Source organism: Schistocerca gregaria, chromosome 1 (assembly GCF_023897955.1).
Source record: "Schistocerca gregaria isolate iqSchGreg1 chromosome 1, iqSchGreg1.2, whole genome shotgun sequence".
NCBI lineage: Eukaryota > Metazoa > Arthropoda > Insecta > Orthoptera > Acrididae > Schistocerca > Schistocerca gregaria.
This window is the reverse complement of record NC_064920.1, coordinates 376,674,369-376,685,477: the sequence shown is the minus strand read 5'-3', so window position 1 is coordinate 376,685,477 and position 11,109 is coordinate 376,674,369. Positions and strand designations below refer to the sequence as shown.

The 11,109-nt window shown below is 40.6% G+C and overlaps 1 protein-coding gene across 5 annotated transcripts in view; it reads left to right on the top strand.

Moving 5' to 3' along the window:
* Positions 1-11,109, top strand: part of LOC126347621 (probable cardiolipin synthase (CMP-forming)) — an 89,950-nt gene that overhangs the window by 33,754 nt on the left and 45,087 nt on the right. The gene's annotated exons all lie outside the window — the stretch shown is intronic.

Here is an 11,109-nt window from a genome sequence, read left to right as displayed (position 1 = left end):
TGAAGTGTGCCTCCATTCTATTGATTGCCGTTTTGTTTCAGGGGTTTCATATGATACCCAAGTTTCATCCCCCATGACTATCCAGGAAAGAAAACCATTGCTTTCTGCATTGTAGCATGTCAAAAAGTGAAGTGCATTGCCCATCCGTTGTTTTTTGTGTTGTCCGGTAAGAATTTTGGATACTCTACGTGAACAAAGTTTTCGAAATTTCAGTTTTTCAGTAACAAATTCATGAATTAATGATTGTGAGATTTGCAGAACTGCCATAGCAAGGGCACTAAATGTAAACTTATGCTTGTGCTTAATCTTCTTGTCAATTGTGTGAACCAGTTCATCAGTAACCCCAGATGGGCATCCACTTCATTCTTCATCGTGCACTTGATCACATCCTTCATTGAACAGTCTGACCCATCTTCTAACCATCGAATCACTCATAGCATTTTGTCCGTAAACCTCACAGATCTGCCGATGAATTTCTTTTGGTTTAACTTTCTTTGCATTTAGAAAATGGATCACAGATGTGATTTCACATGCTGTGGCATTTTCAATTATGGCTGACATTATAAAGAAGCACTACAAAGCACACATCAGTAGGAGCAATCTGAAAATGGCGTACATGTCTTCTCCTTGAATCAGAGTAACTGCCACACGTGCTCGGAACTGTGATTGTAGCGCTGCCGCGGATAGAAATAGAAACGGAACTTACTTTGTTGACGATCCTTGTATAATAAGCATGTGTAGTTTCATGTTCTTTTCTAAACACTCCTCAAATTTTGTTTGGCCCTTCCTTTATCTTTGTGCATGTTACTCATATTGTCTGCCTGACTTTCATATCCAGTTTACTTATGATTCTTATCTCCTTCTCTGTCAGTATTTCAGTGGGCTATAATTTAATCATAAAGTCTGCTATTGTTTTTATGGGAATTTTGCAGTTCTTCTGAAACTGTGCCAGTTTCACAGCAGTTATGGAAAATAGTAACAATAAGCCACATTTAAAGCAGAAGTAACTTCACAAAGCATGTAGATAACTCAAACTAGGAGACAATCATAAACTCTGCATAATGCTGTTATTTATTCTTCTAAAATACAATGTTTACTTGTTGATAAGGAGCATCTAATTACTAAACGCACTACAAAAATTATAAGTAAGGCCAGAAACACAGCAATCAATTGTAATCCCATTGGTTTTTTATTATTCTTGCATATCCGGATTCCAGTTATAAATAGCCATTTTCAGTGCATTTGAGTGAGTTATAACCCAACAAACTCATAGCAGTACTTCACCATATGACTTTACTGGTATATAGGCAGAAAGAAGCTCCTTCTGCCTATACACCAGTGGAGTTTACACTGATGTAAAACTTCCTGGCAGATCTGTGTGCTGGACCATGACTCAGCCGCAGGACAAATACCTGGGTTCGAATCCCAATCCAGCACATGATTTTAATCTGCCAAGAAGTTTCAATACATTGATTGTTGATTCAGGGTAGAGGACAGTCTTCACTCTCATAAAATGAAGAGCAGTCAACTAAATTATAATTTAAATCTGAGTTACTAGTCAAGAAAACTAAGAAATTACTCAACTCAGTTCTTGCAGAAGAAATAATTGCTAATAGAACAATTTTGATAATTTAGTAACACCGATGTTGAGAGCTTCCTCATTGATATGTAAATTGAATAACAATATAAGGAATATTGCACTGCCAAAAAATAAAGAAAATAAAAAAAATTAATTCTCTACACAACAGAACACTTCATAAACAATAGATGGCAATATTATGTTCAACAGAAGTTATACTTCATAGAAGAAACATTTTATAGAAGGGAGGGGACATAGTGGAGCATATTACAGAGCTGCAGCTTGCTTGTTAGTTTACTGTTATGTGGTTATAAAAAATGTGTCTTAGAAGTATACAACAGGGAGAACATTGATTCTTATCCCTTTTCCCTCAATGAGACTATACAAATTAAAAATATTTTTCTGTGAGGGACTGTACAGCTTCAATGGGAAGAAAATATGAGCAGCATAATTTTGGATTTGATATGCAAGCCTGTGCCTGTGAATTCAAATTATGTATCCAGTTAAGATGAGGCTAGTACCTAAATTGTGGAACAGAGTGGAGGGTATACTGCTTGTCAAAAAAGGTGCAAGAATTATTACCAATGGAATGTGAAAGATACATGACACCATCCTAATGGAGGAACAAATGGCTTTAGAAAGTGGCTATCTTGTATTGAAAATGTTAACATTGTATGCAAGTTCCTTATAAAATGACAAGAATATAACGGGGAGACTCTCATCAAATTTATAGATTATGAAAAGATTTTTGACTATGTGATCAGAAGCAAGCCATGAACATCATGTAAAAGCAAGGGTACCCCAGACATTTAACACAGGCAGAAAAGACTTTGTATGAGCACACAGAAGTTATAATAAATACAGGGAAGGAGAAGACATTACCAGTAAAGATCAACAGAGGAGTGTGGCAGGGGTGTAAGGATATTACAGAATTCATCAGGTCACTAAGAAGTAGTAATTCTGCTGTGTACGATGGTGTTTATCCTGACTTTACAGGATTGCTCTTAGGCTCTCTTTGTAATTAATCAATGGCTGAGACCATATTTTCCAATGCACTTAAATTTGCTTTAGTAACACCCATCTACAAAACAGAGAATGAACAAATCACCTATAATTACAGACCTATGTCACTCATTCCCGTCTTTCCAAAAGTATCTGAGGAAGTGCTGCATTAAAGAATACTGACTCATATAACTGATTAGAACTGATTAATCACCTCTCAGTTTGGTTTTTGTAAAGGATGCTCCATACAGAAAGCAATAAAGATCTCACAAATGACGTACTGATGGAGCTAAACAAGAAAAATTACATAAAATTGTTGAGGCGTTCCTAGTTACTCACTGAAATATTGCCTGTTGGCTTCTGCCTCGGGTTCTTCAGCGAACATTTGTTTGACTTGTCAGATGTTTAGTTTGCACAAATGGTTGGCATTGTCAGAGCTTAGCTCTCCATTGCTCATGGGGAGACTGGAATCGAGCCTGCAGCAACAGATTATATTCTTATATTCTGTTATGCCAATGTCAGGGCTTTTCCCTGATCATTACTACTGAGGATCCTACCTTGCTGCTTCCAGTGATCATTCGCTGCAGCATGGGAATCCGGGATCTGTTTAGCTTGAGGCTTTCCCCTTTTTCATTGAAGCTGTTGTCAAACTCAATCCTAGCAGTCACAGCTCAGATGACAGTTGAACAGGCTTTTTCAAGTGGTTCACAGTTGATAGTTTTAGTCTTAATCCCACAAAGACTCATATTATGCAATTACCTTTTAACACCATAAAGAGACATTAATGGTCACACACTGAATGAAGCACAGTGTGTAAAATTCATTGGGCTTCAGCTGCATAACAAATTAAAATGTATTCAACACATGGATAAACTAATCAAGGGGCTCAGTTCATTTTGTTATCCCCTTATAAGCATCTCCCATTGTGTTGACCTAAACACAAGAGTGTTGATTTATTTTGCAATTTTGTATATTTTCATTTCCTATTGTATTATGGAATTACCTTCTGGGCTAGTGCTACTAAAGTAAATAAAATGTTTGTTCATCAGAAGTGAGCAATAAGAATATTGTACAAAGTAGATAATCGTACATCTTGCAAAAGCCTTTTTCAGGATCTTGGAATTCTTACACTCACTTCCCAATACGTGTACTCTGTAATGGTTTTCATTGCTTATGATGAAAATAAGTTTCAACTGAACTGTGACACACACATTTGTAATGTAAGGCACAAAAATAATTTTCATGCAGACTTTACATTCTTGTCTACAGTTTGGAATGGAATTTTGTACTTAGGTGGTAAGATATTCAGCAAACTCCCATCTAACATAAAGCAAGAAACTGGGAATCCATACCAGATAAAAAATAAAATTAGACACACGTCTGATTAGCCATTCTTTCTGCAAATTATCTGAATATCTCAAGTCAGGGATTTAACATTTTTGTTAGCTACACGGCATGTAGCAGTGCTTGTTATAAAGTCATATGACATTAATAATGGACTATAAATAAGACTCAGTATTTATACATGCAAAAATTTTTCTTTGAAAAATATCATTGCGTTAAAGTAAATATTAAGCTAATAATAGCAGATAAACAGCAGGTGAATAATAAAACTAAGAAGGCAGCAGAGTGTATCAAAGGAACAGCTTTCTTACTAATTTACTCTATTAAATTTAGGTGTCATAAGCATGAGTAGCATCAAGCAGTGTAGCGATAGTTTATTGTTAATACAGTATACAGATTGAACTTCGGATGTCTTTGTCTCATGCTGAAGTATATCTTGACTTATTCAATATCCCTGGAGGTTCTCCTTCTTCAAGGGATCTATGGAATGTGGTGGATTGATGGATGGATGGATATCATCTAAAAATTTCACTAAAGAAACTAAAGTATGGTAGTCAAAGGGAAATTTCCAGTATGCTTTAAAATTACTAAATCGACAATCAATAGAACAGGCATCACAGTATCAGCTGTTAGGCTATGATACTGACTATGAATATGAAGATTATGTCATTGATAAATAAGTTTCAAATGGTATGTGGCACAGTAGATAAAACACAGGGCAACAAGACAAGGAAGGATACAAAGCTAAAATTTTACACTTATTCTAACATATGGAAGTGAATCTTAAGTATTAACTACAAAAGAGAAAAGAAGGATACAGTTAGCGGGAATGAAATTTTTAAAGAAAGTTAATGGACGTAGTCTCAGAGATCATATACAAAACAAAATGAGAAGAACTTTATATATACTGTTTAAATGAAAAAAAAGCAAGATTACTTAAATTGTAAACAACATATCAACAGAATGGAGGAAGACAGACTAGTTAAACAAGTAATCAGTTATAAACCAATAGGAAAGATGGATGTAGGATGCCTGAGGAGGATGGAACAGACTGTAAGTCTATTCCACGAAGTCGAGAAGAATGAGTTAATCTCCCTTCCACATACACTCCAGCTGGCCGTCTGGCTGCCAACTTTGTTTCCAGAGGATGAGTTTAATTTTTAAAATCTCATAGATGCTGTTCAGTACACATATCTGGAATAAAATAATTCTGTCTCATACAGGTGGGTCGTAATATATCCCAGTAGAGGAAACTTTTGGTTCAGTCTCAAATGTATGTTGGGTGTATCTCCTAGATCCATTCTTATTCAGCATTCCACTTTACTACCTTTTATGTAATTTCGATATTAGAATTTTCATATTGTGATTCGATGTCTCCTGCATTCAAGCCTCATTTAAAGGATTGCAGGCAGTGACTCGTCACATTACCCGTAGTGTGGGTTGGTGAGTATCCTGTCTATATTTTTCCTTGTTTTTATTTCGCGTATTGATATATGGAGATGGTTACCTTATGGGGTACTAAAACTCACAAATCTTGAATGTATGGAGTGGACATTACGATCTAATCTGCTCCCCTTCACACTCTGTAAAATGTATCTTAAAGCTCTCCTCCCAGATCTTAGTAGAGTTACATTATGCAGCCATTCTTGCTATGTGCAAGCACAATACCTAACATGAAAACTAGATGTCTCACAACAGAATGTAACCATTCATTTATTTAGTCATAATATATTTATTATGAATGGACACACAGTAGACACTACACGACTGTTGAAAACTATGGTGGCTATCACTTTTAAACTACTGGGTGATGAAAAAGTCAGTATAAATTTGAAAACTGAATAAATCACAGAATAATGTAGATAAAGAGGTACAAATTGACACACATGCTTGGAATGACATGGGGTTATATTAGAGCCAAATAAATACAAAAGTTCAAAAAATGTCCGACAGATGGCGCTTCATCTGATCAGAATAGCAATAATTAGCATAACAAAGTAAGACAAAGCAAAGATGATGTTCTTTACAGGAAATGCTCAATATGTCCACCATCATTCCTCAACAATAGCTGTAGTCGAGGAATAATGTTGTGAACAGCACTGTAAAACATGTCCGGAGTTATGGTGAGGCATTGGCATCAGATGTTGTCTTTCAGCATCCCTAGAGATGTCGGTCGACCACGATACACTTGCGACTTCAGGTAACCACAAAGCCAATAATCGCATGGACTGAGGTCTGGGGACCTGGGAGGCCAAGCATGGCGAAAGTAGTAGCTGAGCACACGGTCATCACCAAACGACGCGCGCAAGAGATCTTTCACGCATCTAGCAATATGGGGTGGAGTGCCATCCTGCATAAACATCGTACGTCCCAGCAGGTGTTTATCAGCCAGGCTGGGGATGATGAGATTCTGTAACATATCGGCGTACCTCTCACCCATCACGGTAGCAGTTACAAAACCAGAATCACGCATTTCCTCGAAGAAAACAAGGCTTGATAACAGTAGATGTGGTAAATCCAACCCATACCATGACTTTCTCATCATGAAATGGTTTCCACGACAGTTCTAGGACTTTTGGTAGCCCAAATTCTGCAATTGTGGGCGTTGACAGACCCCCAGAGCGTGAAATGAGCTTCATTGGTTCACAACACGTTACTCAACCAATTGTCATCATCCACCATCTTTTGAAATTCCCACACTGCAAATGCTCTCTGCTTCACTAAATCGCCAGGTAACCGCTCATGATGCTGATGGATTTTGTGTGAATAGCATCGGAGAGTATGCCTAAGTGCCAACCAAACAGTAGTGTATGGAATGTTGGTGCGACGTGCAACTGCACGAGCGCTGACTTCCCCGTCCATAGACGAACCCGCTAGTCTCCATTTCTTCCGGAACTGTCTCAGCAGCATTACACCTTGTGCTTGATCGGCCACTATGGGGTTTGTCATCTAAACAACCTGCGAATTCGAACTTCGAAATAATTCTCGCCACAGCTGCATTTGTTAACGGGCCTTTACCCATTCAAATCCCCTTCCTATCGCAATAGGATGGTAACGCTGAACTATCATATTCTCCATTCTGATAATACAGCTTTACTAAAAGCTCCTTTTCAGGTAACATCAACATGCTGCGACTGATTCTGTCTCTCATTACAACTCCTTTTATACACTATTGTCATGCGCAGTCACTGACGTTTTGCTGTCCAGCACCATCTGTCAGACATTTTGTGAACTTTGTTTTTTTTTTTTTGGTTCTAATAAAACCCCATGTCATTCCAAGCATGTGTGTCGATTTTTACCTCTCTATCTACATTATTCCGTAGTTTATTAAGTTTCCAAATTTATACTTTTTGATCGCCCAGTATATTGACTGACAAACTGCCTATTGGTGTCTGCCTTGGGTTCTTCAGCCAATGTTCATCACATGATTTTTCTGATGTTTTGCCAGCATTGCAATGGAAGGTGAAACTTCGACAATGCCAGACACTTGTGCTAGTGGAACGTCAGATGAATCAGCAGATGAGCATCAGCCGTAGAACCCGAGACAGAAGCCAACAGGCGGTTTGTCAACAGGCGGCCACGAATGCCTTAACAATTTTGTATATTGACTGATTTGACAGGAAAAGAATTCCTTGTTGAGTCACCTGTCTTCTCAACTTATGTTTTTCCACTTTCATAGCAAAAACAAGATTGAGCAAATTAAATAGATGGGACTAAAATTTACTATGACTAGAACTGACCATGCAGATTAAATTCCAGTGTGGACATATCTTCAATATAAGATTTTATATGCATCTTATCATTAAAATAATAATTATAATATATATTTCATAAAAGTGAGCTACACACAAAACTAGTGGGGACTCATCCTGGTTTATTTAAACCAAAACGTATACAGAATGTGCCACAGAGAAAGCACAATCTGTCTTAAGTCTGTATTTCAAAGCAAAGTCCAGTCCACACCACATTAGAGTCTACAATGTAATCTAATAATCTAACTAATGACACACTCATTGTGCACTCCATAGATCACTTCTCAACTGTTTCAGACTGAATCATGGCCATCTCATATTCAGTATTCTAGTGTGATCTCATTTGACAGTGTTTCTGATGATGAGCACCCTCTTTGTAGTGACACCACAGAAGTTGACAGTAATATTGCACCAGCTATTTGGTTTCTGTAGTATCATAAGGTTACTCCACTACAATAGGTTTCCTTAAGTAGGAGTTAGATATGGTCAAGAACATTTTGAAGCTGTCATCAGGTGAAACTTGAAAATGAAAATCAAACCCTGCATCTTTTCCACCAACCCCTCCAACCAAAGCCAATCCAATTGTAACATTGAACCCTGCCTGTCTCAAAGTGTACCACCAGCCAACTGTGACCCCTCCCACACTTCCACCTAAACATCCCCTGGTCACCTTCCAGGAATTCCTAACTTCCAACCTGGCGTCACCATCCTTCCCCATACCCCTCCCTAAGAACAACAACCTTTCAGCAGAAGAAAGAACTGCACTACATAACCTAAAAATGGAGCCTGACCAGGTCATTCTCCTGGCAGACAAAGGTCCCTCCAATGTTGTGATGAACAGCAGTGACTAGCTGGCAGAGGGCCTCCGCTGGTTGTCTCACACCTCCACGTAAAAGCTCTGCCAAAGTGATTCCATCTCAGAAGTCCAACATAACCTCCAATCCCTGCTGAAATTCTTAGGCCCTTCTCAGAACCTCCCCCTGAATACATTTCCAACTCACCCCGACAACAGCCCGCACGCCCTCCTGCATGCTTCCCAAAATCCACAAACCTAACAATCCTGGGTGCCCCATTGTAGTTGGTTACAGTGGCCCCACAGAAAGTATCTTGGCCCTTGTTGACCAACATCTGCAACCAGTTTTCAGATCCCTAGCCTCCCACATTAAAGATACCAACCACTTCCTGCCCAGCTCACAGTCATCCTACACCCGTACCTCCCGGACATATACTCGTCACTGTTGATGCAATCTCCTTATACACTAACATCCCTCAACACACATGGCCTTGCTGCAATTGAACACTACCTCTCCCAACACTCAGCAGATTCCAGATCCACCACTTCATTCTTCGTACGCCTAACCAACTACTTTTTAACCCATAACTACCTCTCCTTTGTAGGGAAGATATACAAACAAATTCGTGGGACAGCCATGGGCAGCCGCATGGCACCATCCTGTGCCAACCTCTTCGTGGGCCTCCTAGAGGAAATAGTCATAGCTTTCCAAACTCCAAACCCCTGGTTCGGTCCAGGTTTATTGATGACATCTTTATAATCTGGATTCAAGGTCAGGTCACCTTATCCTCATTCCTCCACAATCTCAACACCTTCTCCCCCATCCACTTCACCCAGTCCTCCTCCATCCACTGTTCCATTTTCCTAGATGTTGATCTCCTCTCATACGCTCAATCTACATTTCGGTCCACATCAAACGCACCAATCATTAACAATACCTGCACTTTGATAGTTGCCACCCCTTCCACACCTAAAAATCCCTTCCATACAGGCTGGCCACCTGCGGCAGACACATCTGCAATGATTAGAACTCTCTCACCCAGTATGCTGAAGGCCTCAAAAAGGTCTTCACAGACAAACAATACCCTCCAGACCTAATACACAACCAGATCTCCCGTGCCATATCCCCTCACACACCTGATCCTCACATCCATCCAAGGAACCAACCACAAAGAAGTGCCCCCCTTGTCACCCAATACTACCTGGGACTGGGACAACAGCCTTCATCAGGGCTTTAATTATCTATCATTGAGCACTTCTGTTCCCTCCCAGTCTGGTGTTCCGCCGCCCACACAACCTCCACAACACCCTAGTCCATCCCTATGTCATTCCCACCCCCAGTCCCCTGCCACAGGGATCATACCCTTGTGGAAGATCCAGATGCAAGACCTGCACAATCCACCCACTCAGCCCCACCTACTCCAGTTCCGTCACAGGCTTATCCTACCCCATCAGAGGCTGGGCCATTTATGAATGCTGCCATGATATATACCAACTCTGTTGCAACCACTGCACAGTGCTTTACATTGGTATGACAAGCAGTCAGCTGTCAACCAGAATGAATGGCTACTGCCAAACTGTTGCCATAAACAAGGTGACTACCCAGTGGTACAACCTGCAGCAGAGCAGAACATGCAAGATTTCAATGGCTGTTTCCCCCCACCCAGTAGCGTGTTTGTGTGTGGGGGGTGGGGAGGAAGGGTGCGCGTGTGTGTGCACCATCCCATGTTCCAGTACCCCCCACCCCCCCAATTCGTGTCAGATAGTTGCATGCTGCTATCTCACACCCTAGTCTGTGAATTATGTACCCAAGTGTCTGCTGCCTGCCTCCTCTACCTGCACCTCTAGCTAGCCCACAGGTAGCTCTGCACTCTCCTACAAGCCACTAAATGCTTTCCCCCAACCACCTCACTGCCTCACACCTATGTCAACCCCTATCCCCCCCCCCCCCCCCACCCACACACACACACACGCACACACACATGCCACCTTACCCCAGTGCACTCACTGTGGTCCAGGAAAGAGCTGGCAGTAAACTAAGCACAATGTAGGGAGACAGGCATGTGCATGTGAGTGAGAGTATACGTGTGTTTGTGTGCAAATTTCTTCTACAAGCTTGAAAAAGGAAGTTCATTTTAAAAGCTAGCAACGTTTGAGTGCCCGTGTACCAAAATACTCTTGGGTTCAGAAGGTGGGTGAAGTTCCCATAACCTAACTCTGACAGTTTGCCCCATATCATATGCAAACAAGACTGAAGCCTAGTGGGTAGAGCCAGCTCTTCCACACCTGTTAAACACAGCGAGGGTACCAGTGCATCTGCATCAGAGAGCAGTGGAATGGCGATATTAAGTGGTGAGCTGCTTCAGATACCCCATTGCCTCACAGTCTGGAGGAATTTATTTAGGCACCAAATGATACTTATATTCACAGCTACTCACCAAAGTGCAAGCAACCTAGTGGGTGCCTACAAACTGCCACATGTAATGTAATCCCACCCAGACACCCCAGAAGCCAGGACCCGAACCAAATGAAAAGTCCTCCACCCTAAGCTACTCAATGCTTTCTGGCCACACATAAGTATATCCAGGAGCGCCCACAACTTTGGCCCAAAACTCACACCAGAGGTTAAGTGGGACGAT